The sequence below is a fragment of the Biomphalaria glabrata genome, chromosome 1 (assembly GCF_947242115.1).
Source record: "Biomphalaria glabrata chromosome 1, xgBioGlab47.1, whole genome shotgun sequence".
Lineage (NCBI taxonomy): Eukaryota > Metazoa > Mollusca > Gastropoda > Planorbidae > Biomphalaria > Biomphalaria glabrata.
In genome coordinates, this window is record NC_074711.1 from 34,580,918 (window position 1) to 34,588,333 (window position 7,416).

Below are 7,416 nucleotides of genomic sequence, written 5' to 3' on the forward strand. Positions count from 1 at the left end.
AGCTCCTAGCGCTCCCACAGACCCCTTTGCTAGTAATGTCGGAGAATCTACAATTTTTCCACTAACTCATGGAAGAACCTATTCTAGGGCACAATAAACGTCTTCCGAAAGAATGAAGGGTCAGAATGTAATAAAGATTTTGTACGCACACACACACACACATAAATAGATATAATTGTTTTTTCGCCGGGGGGGGGTCGGGGGGGGGTAGAAAAAATCCTCCCCCCAACCCCCCCCCCCCCCGAAAAAAAATTCTGGCTACGCCCATGGTACTCACACATTCCTATAAGACAAAATAAGCATGATAAAATGTTTACACTCACCCGTTTGTCCCTAATGAAACCCCACAACTAAACTTCCTAACAGAGGAGACTGTATGAATCCTAGCGGGCCTAACTTGGAATGCTTTGGTTTCTCTCTATATATAGTTGGGGCATTTTGTTTAACGGATGGGGAAGAAAGCAAGGTGATTTTCTCACATGTATCGATGTACCGGAGATGTCAGGCGTCAGGTCAGATTTATGGTCAATATCAGTTTCGTATCGTCACAAGACCTTACATCAAAAAAGAAAATAATTGCATTTCATGTGTCAATCTAATCATGCGTGTTAATTAGTGACGACTCTGATAACACGTTGGTTTTCTTGGCAAAGTCAGCCAACCCATTCCATGCTCTAAAGGTACTATAGAGGAAGGAGCACTTGTACGAATTAGTCCTAGCAATGTAGAATAATACGACAGACATGAATATATGTAACCCTGCCAGACCAAGTTAAACAAAGGACGTTTGGGCCACCAGGCCTTCATCAGCTACAAAACAAAACAAAATGACAAACAATGAACACAAAATAGGCTTAAAAGTTAACTTATCTGTCCGATGTTGTTCTCTATTGAGGCAGAAAAGAAATGAGCTACGCTGGTGTTAAAGCGCGGAAAATCGGAAGGGGGCGGAAATGTCAGGCAAAGATGAATGGGAAAAGGGGGGTAGTGTTAGTGCCCATCGCATATTAAATAAAAGTGTGATGGTTGTTGATCCGAAAACAAACTTATTTACATACATTGCACCCTCCAACCTCACGGGATCAACAACCAACATTTGTATTTGTAAATTATGGTTCAGTGTTTTATGTATCATTTACTTTATGTTTAATTCTTCTGCCCTGAAGTCCCTCTACTTCTTGAGGTTAGGGTATATATGTCTTTGTAGCTTCTGATTTCAATCGAATAGATATATATATATATATATATATATATATATATATATATATATATATATATATATAAACGCAGTTTCAGCTTCTACAAACTTGTATGTATTTGTCAGCAGAGATACTAGAGACGATGCTTGTTATTTTAAATCTTAAAAAGTTAAACTAAACTATCTTTGCACTAATGTTGGACGGTCAAATAAATATAAGGGCGGATCAAGAACTTTACAAGTGGGTGGGGGGGGGGGGGGCGTTCGTTCTTACCGCCAAAGTCTTGGGATTCTAACTTAGACTTAAATCAAATGGCGCTAAAACAAAGCGAAAGAAGCTTAAGACAGGTGAAAACACAGACAGTGAGTAGCGGAGGGGGATAGATGATGTGTCTAGTGAGGGTCGCAACATTCGGTACTAGATAAAGTTCAGAAAATCATGCGAACCTCCATCTAATTCCCACTCAGATCTAGATGTAAATATTTAAAAACTAGAGCAAAGATTTCTTTCTTTCGCAATCTGTTTTTTTTTATTAGAAAGTACAAACATCAGAATGGGGCCAATTGTTTATTTTTCTGGTTTATTAATCAATTAGATTCTTTTTTTATATACTTTGTAAGTTTTTTTGTCTTCTTTTTTCTTTTTTTTCCCAGATTTTTTTAACCTTTAAAAAAAATGGTATTTAAAATTAAAATAAAATGTTGTTTTTTTAGTTCTGTAACTACGTAATCGCTATAGAATCTAAACCATTCAAGTAGAACAAAGAGTTAATTAGTGGAATATCACAATGCACGTCTGTGTCATAGAAATGAAATTAAATATACATCCACGTTTTCATTGCAACAGCAAAATTCTTGCGTTGTTTTTTCTTCAACAGAAAAATGTGGATGTGTGGTGGGATGAGGAGGAATCTTCCTCATCACAGAATATAAATTGAAATTATGTTATTTTTAATTGGGGGGTGGAGAGTCTTGTATTGACGCACGGTATTTGAATGTAATAAGCTTATTCTTACGCTATGGATATATATCCATAATTAATGGTCTTTAAACAATGGCTTAAAACATAATTAAATGATTGATATCACAGAGCTCGAACTGATTTCATATTGACATTTTTGTTTATTTCACTGATTTAATGTGGCAATTATTTAAACATGGACATCTGCAAGATAAAAATGTAATAGTATATGATTCAACACTAACAGAAACAAAAAATAGCAAGTCGCTTTTGTTTGACACTATAATTCTCGAGAGTAGTCTGTTGCAACAATGATGGCTCAATTATTTCCCTTTTGGCTGCTGTCTCTATCTCTTCTTCGATGCAATGTTGAATCGGACATTTCCAACTAGGATGGATTACTTTGGGACTAGCCAGGTTTCTGGTGTATCTGGTGTACAGAAGACAGGAAAGATAGTAGGAATAGATCCATATTTGAGTAGTTTACTTTTTACAACGCTTTTATTAATTCATTCTGTCTGTCTTGTAAAATGTTTGTGCACGTTATTTCTCCCACACCCAATCTCGGATCAAGCTGAAATTTTGCACAATTGTTTCCTTTACCGGACAACACAAGAAATAATTTAAAATATTTACCAATTAGTTAATTAATTATTGGTAATAAATGATTTTGCTTGGTATCTCAAACAAGGTAAAGAATTTGTACTTGACTGAAGTGGTGGTACAAGCTGAATAATCCCCTTTATAATTCGTCGTCTGAGTCTTAATGAACACACCATGAAAAATAAGACAAGACTATACAAACAATAGGTAACTATACAATCTTCCATGTTTCTGGGCTCTCCCATAGCAGAGTGGTTATCGTGTTGGCTTGAGAAGCATGAGTTGGCTAAAGCAAAGAGTTCGAATTCAGGACATTCCCCTTTTGTTTTCTTATTTTAATAAATGCTTTTTATTGTTAGTCTAAATCTATTAGAACTTTAATTACATAACTAATCCAACTAATTGATACAACGATGCTTAATATCAGCTTTGTTTTTTTTTTTATCCAAATTACAAAATACAATAATGATTAAAGATATACTTAGCCCAAAGATCTCCAGAGCAAGGCACACTTCTCCCGAGTACCCAAAGACACACGAGAACTAATACAAAAAAAAATATATGGAGTTCACAACACAGGCCCAGTGGTCAAGCTGGTAACTCAGGAGCAAGTGGCAACTAACCACACTTTTGCAAGGCCTTATATAAACTTTAAGGGGAATCACTCCTGTCTTTACAATAACTCAAAAATAGTTAACTGCCCATTATGTTACACTACGCTAGCTGCGCCACCGGTGCCGGCAACTTTTAGCGCTCCTCGGAGGCTTCCTTGCTGGCTGAGAGACACTTGATAGAGACTGTTACTCTTATGTTTAGTCATTAACTAATTAAAGGTTTGATGTTTACCTGATACCAAGTCATCAAATGATTAAAGAATGTAAGCCTATCAATTGTATAACTTAAATATAATTATAATATTTCGACTAGTAGTTGTAATTTTTAATCACATACCACTTCTATCTTTATTATAGATGAGAGAATGTGTCCTACACTTAAGATATTACACTAACAATTTACTCTTAGTATCTAGAGATCAAAATAACTTAATAGCCATATTTTCAACTTCTATGTAACAATCTGCTAGGATTTCTTTGGAAAGAGTAATCTGAAAATTCTAATTTAGAATGTGATATCACAGAATATTAGGTTTTGAACCAATCCTTCTTTCCTTGATTCTTTCTTTTTTTTTTACTTCTTTATGCGCCTCTCTTCTAACTCCACCACTATAATAAAGTTCACCTTTTCAAGGTGCGGTCTACAGGGCAGATGAGGTAAAGGTCATCTCTTTCTGTGGCCTACGTCAACAAAGGTGTCATATGGCCAACACAACGACCAACCGCCTTTACTTATTCCAAACTAATGGCAAGTACCCATTAGAGCTGGTTGAATCTTTAGACCGGCGCCTTCGACATATAATATATAATTTAATTAACATTAACATTATATGAGCAAACCGCTCGATCAGGCAGCCATCCATAATATATAATTTAAATAACATTAACATTATATGAAATCATTGTATTTCTAAAATGTGTATTGTAAATTATTGGAATATATATTTTTTCTCCATATGTTCATTAAGCGATTGCAATAAAAACTTAACTCATTAAAGTGGCATCTTTTGTCTGCAAATAAAATTGCTATATAACTCACAACATTTGTTTTCATGTTGTGTTATTTCTGTTGTGATGCTTGTTATCATTAGTGTGTACATTAAGTTGTAAAGCAACTTATCAATTTTATATTCTAATAACATAAATAGGTGTAATACTGATTATAGAAAAGTCATAACATACATCACTACACGTTAATGAGTTACAGACTATACTACTTAGCCTAAGCACTAATGCAAACATTCAGCCAGGCGTGCTACAGATCATTTTACAACACACTACAGTTTACAACACACACAAAGCAGTCTTCAATCACTTAGTGTGTATATTAAGTAAATACATAAAGTCTAGATCTAGCAATTTGTCTGCTTTAATAATACGTCTGTTTATAGTTATGAGGATCTAAGTCTAGATCTAGTTCTTAATCTACTTTAATAATACGTCTGTTTATAGTTATGAGGATCTAATTCTAGATCTAGTAATTTGTCTACTTTAATAATACGTCTGTTTATAGTTATGAGGATCTATTTCTAGACCTAGTACTTAATCTACTTTAATAATACGTCTGTTTATAGTTATGAGGACAACAACTACACGTTTTGTTGTGTTACATTTTACAACACTTCGCCTAAGCGCTAATGCTAACACGAGTCAGGCTCTGGTTACGATCAAACACAATGGTCGCTGACCTACTACGTCACGAACCAGTCTTACGGCCTGGGGTCACGGAGGTCACGCGCTGAAGATTCCGAAATTTAAAATCCCATTCTTCGCCAGGATTCGAACTCAGACCCTTCGGTTCGGAACCCAAGCGCTTTACCACTCAACCTCTGCGACTCAGTAGAACTAAAGTTCAATACTACTAGTTGTCATTAGAATAAGATGTTCCTGATTGTTTCGTCTCTAATACCATGTTAAATTGTCAATTTTAAATAATAATGCACAACATGATTCGAGAATTTAAATTGAAAGGGAAGAGACCATGAAATCTAATGATAGGAGGGAGGTGGGAGGGGGGGGGGAGAGCATGTCTTTGAAATTAATTTGTTGTTCTTTCGTTGAGTTTTTTCTTTCTGCACACTCATTAATGAACCATTTTTGAATACAATTCTCTCTCTCTCACACACATACATACACACACAACAACAACAACAACCCAGTCACATACACGAGCGCTCTCCGTCCATTCATAGCTTTAAAGTAAAAAATGTCGTTCGCTTGTATTTTTAAATTCCAATTTTGTTTTGTCTGGACGTTGTTCTTTTTTTTTGGTTATTTGAAATTTAATTTTTCTATAAAAACAGACAGACAGACAAGCCAGAGTTGATTACATTTTTGTATCTAAATCAACTTTGTTCAATTGTTAACTATACAAGTGTTCCCCCACTGTGCTTCAACTTTTATAGTGTGTTTTGGAGTCGAAGAATGAAATGAATTCCAAACAATCGTGACTTGAATTTGAAAACTATAAAATACAAAGTCGTGTTCCAGCAGGGACATTCCCATGGTGAGCTCACTCTGATAGCGCAATCACCTGGTCAATATTATAGTAGGCTAAGTTACTCATAGGAACATTGAATTGGGTCCTGAGAGATGCTGTACTGATGAACATAACAAAGTGTTATGGAGGAGTGTGCGTGTGTGTTTGTATGGTGACGGTGAGAAGAAGTTAGCGATTGGTTGCTGGCTATGTAGTGTGAATGAGGCAAGAGAAGCGGCACTGTTGTCAGCTGTGATAAGAACGCCAGACGATTCCAGGACGCCATTTTGTAAAGACGTGTTTCTGAAGTGTGCTATATTTTGTACAAAATACTAACCAATAGTTTCAGCCGTAACAGCTCCTCGAGCTGTCCATCTTCCTAACGACACATTCTGGTCATTCTGTTGACTTATCAATCAATTAAATTTTGTTTTAAAATTGACATTTCATCCAATCAAATCATTCTGTTCATTCTGTTGACTTATAAGTAAACTTGATCTTGTTTTAAAATTGACATTTCATCAAATCAAAAGTGACCTCAAGCGAGGTAGCGTTATGAAAGACTCAGCGTCTTGTAATTTAGCATCTAAGAAAGTCATCAGACATACTTTTATGCATGATATTGTCAACCATATGTTCTTTCGACATTCTGCATTCGCCGACTTTACATTCGCCTCCATTAGTACAGACACATTGTATTACTTATTGAGATTCTCAAATGTATATAAACGATGATATGATAAAAAAAAAGTTTTTTTTTCTCCTAATATCTCTCTTTCTCCCCCTTCCTCTCTCTCTCTCTCTACCGCCTCTCTTCCTCCCGCTCGCTCATACTCTCCCTCTCTCTATATATTTTTTTCTCTTTCTCTCTCTCTTTCTTTCTCTCTCTCTTTCTTTCTTTCTTTCTCTCTCGTACAGCACAGGATTATTACAAATGACCAGGTCAAACTCTAAAACATTTGTTCTTTGAAACTCGGACCTTATTGCCTGACCTGGGAGGTCTTTTCGCCGATCAATGTCACTGACACCAGCCCCTCACCAACCGACTGAGTATCGCCAAAGCTACTGTTAAACGGACGTTCGTTTAATTACGCTGAATGTCTTCAGGGCTAAGCCAACAGTGGAGGCCTACATTGCCGGGAGACGAGCTGTTGCCACAGCCACCTTTGGATTGCATCCGGTCACATGACTATCTGGTCTTGACTTATACAGGCCGGATCTACATTGCTTCGCGCCTATTAAAAGATGATTTAAAAGCGAAAAGAAACATTCTAACAAAATCTTTATAGGCCTATAGCTTCGAAGCAAAATTTTACTCTCTAAAAGTCTATATCTATAAACAAATTATTTGTTTCTATCTTAAATGGTAGAAAGTTGAATAAGACCTACTAAAAAAAATAGAATGTTGGTTTAAATCAAATATGAAAATATGAATGAGATACTATTTAACTTTGTTTAGACCAACATTGGAATATGGTTTCTCTGTTTAGGATACCTCAACTTAAGAGAACGGGAAGAAACTAGAATAGATGCAAAATAGAGCCGCGAGGTTTATAAGAAA